The following is a 12,887-nucleotide window of genomic DNA, read 5'->3' as shown; positions in this document are numbered from 1 at the left end:
GGAGCAAAAAGGAGAACATAGAGATGAAATAACTCCACTTTAAAGGATCTCAGTGGAAAGAAAAGTCCATAAATGATTAGTACATGTTTAAAATAGATAAGCCAAAATGTTACGAGAATATAGAGGAAGAAGTAACCCAGATTAACTAGGTGAGTGGACCAAGACTTCACAGAGGAAGATCATTCTAGCTGGGTTTTGCTTCCTGTCATTAATTTTCTGCTTGATTATAAAATAACTTCAAATTCAATGTTGATCATTGGAGAATATGAAAAAGATAAAGCAAACAAACATTATGTATCGAATTTTCACCCAACAATACAATAGTTACTAATTTAGTGAACATTTTTCGATGTTTTTCCTATGCATAAATAAAAACTTTCATACAAAAAAGCCAGATTTAACATGTTTTATAAGCCTTTTTTAAATTTAATAAGACCCCAATAATATATTTTTAATTCATTAAAATATTCCTTTTAGATATTTTTTAGTTATATAGTAGTCTGTTTTGCAGATAGATCTCAATTTACTTAAACTCTATTACAGAAATAAAATACTGTTTTAAATTTTTTATTCTTAGAAATAATGCAGAACTTTTCATCATCATGATCAAAATATTCCATGCACCACTGAATATTTTCTAAGAGTAAACTATAAGCAATTGAATTATTGGATAAAATAATTTAAAAACTTATTTAGATAACTATTACCAAATTGTCCTCCAAAAACTACCTCTAATTTCTCTTACTGGCAAAGAATCTAATTCACTGCCTTGTCAACATTGTGTATTTTTTAAAATCTTGGATGTTTGATTGGTCAAAAATTATATATTGATTTGATTTTTATATCTTTGACTTTTACTGAGGAAATTGTTTTCGTGTCTATTGATCGTATATATTTTTGCTTTTATCAATATTCCAAAAGATAAGATTCATGAAGTCGAATACTTTACCTGTCTTTTTAGAGGCAGATACTTCTACACAGCAAAAGAAACAATCAACAAAGTAAACTGACGACCAGCAGAATGGGAAAAATATTTGCAAACTATGCATCTGATGAAAAGCTACCATCTGGAATGTATGAGGAACTCAAACAACTCAACAAGAAAAAAAAAAAAAACCCATTAAAAAGTGGGCAAAGGACATGAAACAAACATTTTCCAAAAGAAGACATACAAGTGGCCAACAAACATAGGAAAGAATGCTCAACCATGACTAACCAGAGAATGCAAATTAAAACCACAGTGAGATACCATCTTACACCAGTCAGAATGGCTATTGTTAAAAAGTCTAAAAACAATAGATGTTGGTGAGGATGTAGAGATAAGGGAATGCTTATCCACTGTTGGAGGGAATTGTAAATTAGCACAGCCTTTATGGAAAACTGTATGGAGATTTCTCAAAGAACTAAAAAATAGAACTACCATTTGATCCAGGAATCCCATTACTGGGTATATACCTGAAGGGAAATAAATTATTATATCAAAAAGATGCTGGCATTCAGATGTTTATCACAGCCCTATTCACAATAGCAAAGATATGGAATCAGCCTGAGTGTCCATCAGTGGAGGACTGGATAAAGAAAATGTGAGACACACACACACACACACACCATGGAATACTGCTCAGCAATAAAAAATAAAATCTTGTCTTGTGCAGCAACATGGATGGAGTTGGAGGTCATTATATTAAACGAAATAACTCAGAAACAAAACGTGAAATACCACACATTCTCACTTATGAGTGGGAGCTAAATAGTGGGTACCATGGATATGCAGGGCAGAATAATAGACATTGGAGACTACAAAAGGTGGGAGGGGCCCAGCCCAATGGCTCACACCTGTAATCCCAGCACTTTGGGAGGCCAAGGCAGGCAGATTACTTGAGGCCAGGATTAAGACCAGTCTGGCCAACATGGCTAAACCCCATCTCTACTAAAAATACAAAATTTAACTGGGTGTGGTGGCATGTGCCTGTAATCCCAGCTACTAGGGAGACTGAGGCACGAGAATCGTTTGAACCTGAGAGGCAGAGGTTACAGTGAGCCAAGATCGCGCCACTGAACTACAGTCTTGTTGACAGAGTGAGACTCTGTATCAAAAAAAAAAAAAAAAAAAAAAAGGAAGATGGGACGGTGGGAAAGGAGCGAATATTGAACAATTCCTTACTGGGTATGATGTTCACTATTTGGGTGATGGGTACACTGAAAGCCCAGGCCTCACCCACTATGCAAGCGTGTAAGAAACCTGCACTTGCACCCCACGAATATATAAAAATTTAAAGAATTCAAATATATATAAATATGAAGCTGGAGGCCATTATCCTAAATGAAATAACTCAGAAACAAAAAGGCAAATGTCACATATTCTCACTTATGAGTGGGAGCTAAACAATGGGTACCATGGACATGTAGAGTGAAACAATAGACATTGGAGACTACAAAAGGTGGGAGGGGCCGGGTGCAGTGGCTCAGGCCTGTAATCCCGGTAGTAGGCATACTGCATTTATTGAGTAAGTACTAAACAAACATTTATTGAATGCATTCAGGCATTATTTAATTTCTTTTTTAAGAAATTAAAAAATCAATGTGTTTCGATTTTTAAGCAATATGTTTTTATTTTTCTTATTAAATAGTAAGTTCTGTGTATGTTTTACAAATACTTAAATTCCCAATTGTGTTGTGAATATTTTCCCCACATTTTTGTTTGCCATTAAGTTTTGCTTAATATGTTTTTGGTTGATTAAAAAATTTTATTTGTATTTCTGTGTGGCAAAATCAGACATTATTTTCCCTATGTATCATGTCTTTGGCGTTTTCTGAAAAAGACTATTCTGAGGTTAACCATCACTATCAATTGCAGGAAGTAATTTAGAAAGTAATGGTCAAAAACTCATTTTCTCTCAAATTCTTAATATTATAGGATAATTTTCTAAGTGATTTAAAATTCCAGCTTCATTATATCAAAGTAATACTTTGATAATAGTAATCCTACAGCTAGGAATTATTGGTGCTTATTGTGTTAATCATTAAATATGCATTAGCCTGCTTAAAATTTATAATGCTTTAGTATCTTGTATTATGTGTTATATCATCATCATCTGTGCTTTACAACCAAGAAAATAGGAACTAAGAGAAATTAATAAAACTCATATATATTTAAGTTTGTTTCTGAAATAGTGCTTTCTGATCATTGTTGCATCAAAACATTGATTTTCAGATGCTTTGATTATTATACCTTTATCATCTGCACATCAAGTAGAAGGATGGATGAGCTTTTTAAATACAGGTTTCTGTTGGACATGTTCTCCAGACACAGTCTAGCCTAGCCTTCATCCCTAGTATTTTGTTTGCATTTTTCCAGTTGAAATAGCAGCCTAAGAACTCCAAGAATAGCTCTTATTATTTTGAGGTACGTTCCGTCAATACCAAATTTATTGAGCGTTTTTAGCATGAAGGGCTGTTGAATTTTGTCAAAAGCCTTTTCTGCATCTATTGAGATAATCATGTGATTCTTGTCTTTGGTTCTGTTTATATGCTGGATTATGTTTATTGATTTGCGAATGTTGAACCAGCCTTGCATCCCAGGGATGAAGCCCACTTGATCATGGTGGATAAGCTTTTTGATGTGTTGCTGAATCCGGTTTGCCAGTATTTTATTGAGGATTTTTGCATCGATGTTCATCAGGGATATTGGTCTAAAATTCTCTTTTTTTGTTGTATCTCTGCCAGGCTTTGGTATCAGGATGATGTTGGCCTCATAAAATGAGTTAGGGAGGATTCCCTCTTTTTCTATTGATTGGAATAGTTTCAGAAGGAATGGTACCAGCTCCTCCTTGTACCTCTGATAGAATTCGGCTGTGAATCCATCTGGTCCTGGACTTTTTTTGTTTGGTAGGCTATTAATTATTGCCTCAATTTCAGAGCCTGCTATTGGTCTATTCAGGGATTCAACTTCTTCCTGGTTTAGTCTTGGAAGAGTGTAAGTGTCCAGGAAATTATCCATTTCTTCTAGATTTTCCAGTTTATTTGCTTAGAGGTGTTTATAGTATTCTCTGATGGTAGTTTGTATTTCTGTGGGGTCGGTGGTGATATCCCCTTTATCATTTTTTATTGCGTCAATTTGATTCTTCTCTCTTTTCTTCTTTATTAGTCTTGCTAGCGGTCTGTCAATTTCGTTGATCTTTTCAAAAAACCAACTCCTGGATTCTTCAAGGAAAACTACAAACCACTGCTCAGTGAAATAAAAGAGGACACAAACAAATGGAAGAACATACCATGCTCATGGATAGGAAGAATCAATATCGTGAAAATGGCCATACTGCCCAAGGTTATTTATAGATTCAATGCCATCCCCATCAAGCTACTAATGACTTTCTTCACAGAATTGGAAAAAACTGCTTTAAAGTTCATATGGAACCAAAAAAGAGCCCGCATCTCCAAGACAATCCTAAGTCAAAAGAACAAAGCTGGAGGCATCACGCTACCTGACTTCAAACTATACTAAAAGGCTACAGTAACCAAAACAGCATGGTACTGGTACCAAAACAGAGATATAGACCAATGGAACAGAACAGAGTCCTCAGAAATAATACCACACATCTACAGCCATCTGATCTTTGACAAACCTGACAGAAACAAGAAATGGGGAAAGGATTCCCTATTTAATAAATGGTGCTGGGAAAATTGGCTAGCCATAAGTAGAAAGCTGAAACTGGATCCTTTCCTTACTCCTTATACAAAAATTAATTCAAGATGGATTAGAGACTTAAATGTTAGACCTAATACCATAAAAACCCTAGAGGAAAACCTAGGTAGTACCATTCAGGACATAGGCATGGGCAAAGACTTCATGTCTAAAACACCAAAAGCAACGGCAGCAAAAGCCAAAATTGACAAATGGGATCTAATTAAACTAAAGAGCTTCTGCACAGCAAAAGAAACTACCATCAGAGTGAACAGGCAACCTACAGAATGGGAGAACATTTTTGCAATCTACTCATCTGACAAAGGGCTAATATCCAGAACCTACAAAGAACTCAAACAAATCTACAAGAAAAAAACAAACAACCCCATCAAAAAGTGGGCAAAGGATATGAACAGACACTTCTCAAAAGAAGACATTCATACAGCCAACAGACACATGAAAAAATGCTCGTCATCACTGGCCATCAGAGAAATGCAAATCAAAACCACAATGAGATACCATCTCACACCAGTTAGAACGGCGATCATTAAAAAGTCAGGAAACAACAGGTGCTGGAGAGGATGTGGAGAAATAGGAACACTTTTACACTGTTGGTGGGATTGTAAACTAGTTCAACCATTATGGAAAACAGTATGGGGATTCCTCAAGGATCTAGAACTAGATGTACCATATGACCCAGCCATCCCATTACTGGATATATACCCAAAGGATTATAAATCATGCTGCTATAAAGACACATGCACACGTATGTTTATTGCGGCACTATTCACAATAGCAAAGACTTGGAATCAACCCAAATGTCCATCAGTGACAGACTGGATTAAGAAAATGTGGCACATATACACCATGGAATACTATGCAGCCATAAAAAAGGATGAGTTTGTGTCCTTTGTAGGGACATGGATGCAGCTGGAAACCATCATTCTTAGCAAACTATCACAAGAACAGAAAACCAAACACCGCATGTTCTCACTCATAGGTGGGAACTGAACAATGAGATCACTTGGACTCGGGAAGGGGAACATCACACACTGGGGCCTATCATGGGGAGGGGGGAGGGGGGAGGGATTGCATTGGGAGTTATACCTGATGTAAATGAGGAGTTGATGGGTGCTGACCAGTTGATGGCTGCAGCACACCAACATGGCACAAGTATACATATGTAACAAACCTGCACATTATGCACATGTACCCTAGAACTCAAAGTATAATAAATAAATAAATAAATAAATAAATAAAAAAGAACTCCAAGAGATTCAATCTCCACTACTTTTGAATATTGTTGAGCCCTCATAGCAAAAGAAATTCTTGGAGGTCTGTTCCTTGCCTGTATCATGAGGAACATCTTGGATCTCCTCAACTTGGTCTTTGAAATACCCGCTACCTTAAAGGAGGAAAGTGGCAGATTGGTTTTGGTGTATTTTCTCTACCTGGGCCCACATGCGGTATATCTAACAGGCATCCCTATAATTTCTGGCATGTATCAACTATTCGTCCCTATTTTTCAATCCCAAGTTAGGTGTTTTTTTTTTTTAATTTTTGTATTCCTTTGGTCATTGATTTGGGTGTACAATAGGAAGTTATATATTTAAACAAAACCAAAATTATGTTTTAAGGATAAGTAAGTGTCCATTAGGCAGAAAAGAGGATAAAGCATTCTGGGTAGGAAAATAATATATGGCAAAGTATAGGAGTAAGAAAGAAGTCTGGAACTGATGTAGTTGCAATTAGAAAGACATAATTTGGAAAACTGGAATCAGATTGTGCAAGATTTCGTATGCCCAACTGAGATGTATAGACTTTGTTCTTCTAGAAACCAGAGCCATTAGAATCTATTCTCTCTGCAAATGACGATCCTGCCAACACATAAAACAGCTATCATATTTCCCTTGAGATTGTCTTGGCAAACTAATATGCCTGGTTTCTTTCTTTTTTCCTCACATAATATAATTTGATTTCTTCATTTTTCAATAGTTCTTCTATAAACATACTTGAGTTTATATGTGACAGTTGCTAGATGCAGTTTTTCCTGTATCCTTCCACATTTTAAAAATGCTGCTTTCTCATATAAAATATCTTGGAAACAGAGACCTTAGTATTCTCCTCTTTCATATTCTCTCTCCTCCCACCACACATAAAATGCCTGAATAATCTTATTTACTGAATAGACATTTTAATAGTTATTTTTCAGTGAATAAAGAAGTGTTTTATTGCTAATATTACCAACAAATTTATATATGGCAGTGATGCTGCAGACCTCTTACTCTCTTTCTCTCTGTCCAACAAAGTATCAGAGTAGATGTTTTTATAAGTGTCTGAAATGAGGTGATACTCAAAGAACAAAAGTAGGAGAGAGTCAAGCTCTCAATCAGGCCCATCAATTAAATACTGACTTCTAAAATTTCGATGTTTTTATCTTAAAAGCAAAAGGACAATTTATTTAGAAATTGAAAATATTTTATTCTACTGTTTTCTGAAAGCTGGGCTTATAGCAAAGCTAAATCATTACCATGCACTCATTAAACCAAAATAGAGTTCAATTTTCCAGAAAAATTTTCTACTTATTACATCCCTTAAATTGTCTCCAGCCATGCAGAGTATCTTTAATGGCTTTGTTGTTAACTTGGACATGGCATGGAAAAACTTTTGCAGATGTACCAACTTAATTGGGAAAAAAACAATGGCTAACTGTGATACAAAAAAGGGCGGGGTAAAAACAAACACACCCCAAATACTCTAAGCAAATTTCCTGAAAGTCAGCCAATGGAAATTTGGAATGTTGTCTAATTATCTAAGTGCAAAACCCACCATTCTTGTTCAGGGGTAAAATGTAAAATATTAAAGTGATTTTCTTTTCTTTTTCTTTTTCTTTTTTTTTTTGAGACAGCGTCTTGCCCTGTCACCCAGACTGGAGCACAATGGTGTAATATGGGCTCACTGCAATCTCTGCCTCCCAGGTTCAAGCGATTCTCCTGACCTAGCCTCCTGCGTAGCTAGGATTACAAGAGCCTACCACAATGCCCAGTTAAGTTTTGTGTTTTTAGTAGAGAAGGGGTTTCACCATGTTGTCCAGGCTGGTCTCGAACTCCTGATCTCAAGTGATCCACCTCCCTCAGCCTCCCAAAGTGCTAGGTTTACAGACATAAGCCACGACACCCAGCCTAATTCTGTGAAAGTGAGCTTTTACCGAAATATCTGGCTCAAGAAGAACTTGGAGAAAATAAAAATCTCCTTTTGAAAATGAGTAAGGAAAGACATACTTTAGGAATAGTTGGCAAGTCCGCTATAGCAAAGGATAGCTCCCTCAAATTTAAAGTCATCTGTGATTGTAAGGGATGCTGTGTGAGTACATGTGGGTGGAGAGGAGTCTTGACAAACACCTCACTGTGCTGTCCTATCATGGTCAGTGGGTGGCATCATTTTTGATAATGAAGCTTGTTAATATAAGCAAATGAGAACAATGATAAAAAATTCAACAAGGAATATCAGAACATGGTGAAATCTGAATTTTAAGAAGAATGTAGATGAGTGCGATTATGATTGAATGTTAAAATAAAAGTACTTAAGCCTTAGCTTTGTCTGAGTCCTTAACAGGTATGTGCAAACTACTCCATGCTTTAAAATAAGATGTGGATTACTAGACGAGGCTTGCAAAGGACATGGTCAAACGCTAGTTTTCTGTAGGAATTCACCCACACTGAAGTTAATAAAGTGCAGAAATGGAAATTAAAAGAGGTTTTATGGGAAGAACTATCAGAGAATTGTGAGTCCTCTACCTCCCACCCCCTTATTCTGCCCAGGAAAATAGGCATTAAAAAAAAAAAAAAAGAAGAAGAAGAGGAAGAAAAGGAAGAAGGAGGAGGAGGAAGAGAAGGAAATCATGCCACTGCACTTCAACCTGGGCGACAGAGTGAGACTCCATCTCAAAAAAAAAAAAAAAAAATCCAGTCTCTCATCTACCAGATAAGAGAAGGAGTGAGAAAGGAGAAGCAGGTTGAGTAACATTGATCTTCTTCAAGAAGATTGCCTGGAGACATGATCGAACTAGAGAAGAGAGAAGCAGGAAATGTAACATGGATGTTTAGAAGCTGAGGACATGCATTGCCCTGCACCACAGGAGCTTTGAATAAATGATCCTCAGCAATGTGCTTAACTCTAAAGAACCTTGAAAAGCATCTCAAAAGAGAAATAGAGCTCTAAACACTTGCCAAGCCCAGAGAACGTCAGTTACAGTTCTCTGTCATTGTCTGACAAGCAAAACATTTTCCCTTCCCTCATCTTTTCCCCAAACCCCAGCAGCTTCGTCTTGAATGGAAACCATGGGTTAGCAAGCTGGGAGAAGAGAGATACAAGCATAAAACATGAAAACGGAGAGGAAGATGACCCTCCCTTAATATGAAATAAAGCATATTATGTCACCAGTCTAGATTATCCTTCATTATTACTCACTTAGACTCTTTTAATAATTACCCATCTCAAACTCTTTCTCTTAAATATATTGAAAACATCACAACTGGAAAACTTTCCCTGAAATGTAATTATGATAATATACTTCTCCATGTAAAAACCACATGATTTCCCTATTTCCTATAGAAGAGAGAAGAGTTGATATAGCTGTAATTGGAAGTTTTTACAATTACACGGGGATTGGTTATTTTAGTATTAGAACTGTGACTTAGGAAACTAAAATGACCAGAGGTGATTCTGAGAGTGACCAGAAAAGTCAATAATATTTGTTCTAAAGTGCATTTAAAGCCAGAGTCGAACCAGCCTCACAGAATGAGTGAGCAACTATTTCCTGGTTGCACGCGAATCATTTTTGTTCAGTATGTGATTAGCTGCCTGCCTCTCACTAAAGCCTTCTAGGTTCTAGGCCTCGATGTGAGGCCAATTGGATCCCCTTCATGGTCGCAACATCCTTCTAGACCCAAGAATAAAGGGACCCCTGCATCCCTACATAGTTCAGTAGCTCAGGATCCAGTTATCTTATTTATCCAAGGGAAATATTGCTCTAAGGCCCCTCTAACCTTGTTCTTTATACCTGGTCTGAATAGCTAGTCTTTTGCATCCTTCCTCATCACCAAGCCTCCATTTTGTTTTCCAAATCTAAGTTCAGTTTGTTGCTTGTCCTGACATTCTCCGGCTATTCTTACTAAGGCCTAAGCTGGAGTCCCTCTGGTTAGACTAACACCACACGTTGCCAATCCACCTGCCAGCCGGCCCTCCTCACAGCTTGTTTCTAGACTTCTTGAACTCTGCAGAGTTCACCTACCAGGACACCCTACTCCCTTACAAACCTCCTTGATAAAAGATTTCTGCCCAAACTTCTCCCTGTCCCTGGCTCTACATTCCATGTCTTTAGTGAAGCAGACTCTTTCTGTTTATGTTGAGCCTCTCTGACAATCTTTACTTGCTACTTAAATAGCCCAAGTTACTGTCCCATGACAATAGTTCTACTTCTTCTCCTGGCCCAAGAGCCCCTAATCACCACGCACAAGCTCCTCCTTCGGTCTGCTATGCTTTGATTAAGGCTATGTAAGACATTTTCCTCAATTTAAGAAATACTTAATTAGTTCCTCCTCTGGTTTAGGTGTTTTGGAGTAAAAAAGAACCATATCCTTGAGTGCCTTATATGACAAATACCCATTTACATATTTGTAAATTGACTGAAAGTTCAGTTTAAATAAAAATCTACTTCTTAATTAATTGCTCTTATGCTTTTCTATTCCGTTCTCACCAAACCCTCCTGAATGACAGTTACAACAGAGAGAGGGCTTTTCTAGTATCCCAGGCCAATTTACCAGGTACCAGGAAAATAATCCTCTTCCACATCCGAGGCTGCTTCTAGGCAGCAGTGACACCTTGTAGAACAGGTATACCAACATGTCTAGATTCTATTGTATACTCATATTTATGATTTATTACCTACACCAACTTGATCAGCAGCAGAAGCAATATATCTGTAATACTAAAAATGTCAAAAATACAGGCTTGGATTTACACATTTGTACCAAGCAAATTCTCTTCCTTTTTATTCTTTTTCTGTTCCACTCAGATTCTATCCAATATCTCCCTATAGCAGTTTTATAGTAAAGCCTACCCTGAAACCATATCCCACATTCTGGGTTCCTTCAGTTCTCAAGGCATTTGACAATAAAGTGCTAGAACGATATTAAATTAAAGATCAGGTTTGGCTGCAAGTGATGGGAAAACCAAAACAACAGTGATTTAAGCAAGATTCATTGTTTTATTTATCTGATATGTATTCTCCATGAGTACTATGATGATTCCATGATCATCAGAGAGCCAGACTCCTCTTAGATTTTTGCTTTGCCATCTTCAATACTTGGCTTTCATCTTGGGTGCAAGGTAGCTGCTTAGGTTCCAGCTATGAGGTCCACAGTCCAGCTGGCAGGAAGAGAAGTGACAGAGTGCATTCCTTCCCTTTAAGGACGTTTTCTAGAAGTCACACAGGACAGTTTTGCTAAATCTCATTCACCAGACTTTAATGGCATGACGCCATCTGGCTACAAGGAAAGCTGGGAAGTATATATAACCTTTATTCTGGGGGAACACGTGCCTTGATAAATTTGGGGGTTTTATTACTAAAATGGAAAGGGAGGAAAGATTCTCAGGTGACAATTAGCAGTTTCTAAGACAATTTTCCATTTTGGCAGAAACCTGTTTTCCTTAGATTGCTTTTTAATTTATATCTACTGTCTTACAAAACACTATGAGATTTTTAGTTCTCTCATATTTTATTTTATACCCATGAATTGAATATCATGTCATTAATGGTACAATTATTTTAAATTTTATTGTCACCATAATTAACCTTTAATATGACATCTTGCCTGGGTTTTAAGTAAGGAGATACTGAATAAATATGTTTTATTTGTTTGTAATGCAAAACATTGTATTAAGTATGCAGATATATCAATAAAATAAAGCATATTATGTCACCAGTCTAGATTATCCTTCATTATTACTCACTTAGACTCTTTTAATAATTACCCATCTCAAACTCTTTCTCTTAAATATATTGAAAACATCACAACTGGAAAACTTTCCCTGAAATGTAATTATGATAATATACTTCTCCATGTAAAAACCACAATGATTTCCCTATTTCCTATAGAATAAATCAATTTTCTTAGCCTAGAATTTACTGCTCCTCATAATCTGATCCAAACAGCTGCCTTTAGGTTTGTTGTAAAAAACTCATCCTTAGTGGAAATGTTCCTTACTCCCCATAAGTGCCTGACTCTTGTGCTCTCTCTAACATTGCTTGTGAAGTTCTTTTCTGCTTTGACTAAGCACCCCATCCCATCGCCATCACCAGTTTCTTCTCCCTCTACATATTTTATCATTGCTTTAAGGATCCGTGAAATGCCACCTTCTCCACTATGTCTCTGGCTCACTACCAATACTTCTTGTAAACATATTACCACAGGAGTTTGCATATCTCTTATTCTCTTACTGTATCACACATTTATTAAGTAAATACATTTCATTTAATTTTAATTCACCCCACAGCACGTTGTAGATAAAATGTATGCAGTAAATATTTACTGAATGAATGAACGAATAACATAATTCATTGACTTTGTCCACAAGTTAGAACTGCTTAGAAGCAAAACTTGTATCACAAGTGATAAAGGAGCATATTTAGTCTCTCAGTTTGTACATTCAGTTTAAATTTAGTACCAGACAATAGGAAGCATTACTACTTGATATCAAATGAATGATTTACAAATGAATTTGGAATCAGTCTAGCCTCTTTTGCAAGAACAATAACAACAACAAAATTACATTTCAAACTCTACATATTTTGTCCTCATAAACAGTGTATTTTTATTAGTCATGTTATTCCTTCAACAGGATAGTTTAAATTTATAGGTAAATATTTTATCAACAGTCAAAAAAGAAAAAAAGGTGGAAACCATCAATTTGGACCAAGCTGCTTGCCATCAAATTTGGGAGGCACTCAGCATAGGTAATTGAACAGATAACTTGTGAACAAATAGAATGTGGTAGTGATCCGAAGCCATAAAATACAAGTTACAACAAATTAGACTTGGTTCCTCTTTTGATCAAGCTATCAAAACAGAAAATCAGGGAAACATTATGTAAAAAAGGATAGCAAGTACATCTTGCTATCCTTTTTTAGTTATTTTAAAGTGTT

The sequence above is a fragment of the Macaca mulatta genome, chromosome 3 (assembly GCF_049350105.2).
Source record: "Macaca mulatta isolate MMU2019108-1 chromosome 3, T2T-MMU8v2.0, whole genome shotgun sequence".
In the NCBI taxonomy this organism is placed as follows: Eukaryota; Metazoa; Chordata; class Mammalia; order Primates; family Cercopithecidae; genus Macaca; species Macaca mulatta.
This window is presented reverse-complemented; position numbering follows the sequence as displayed.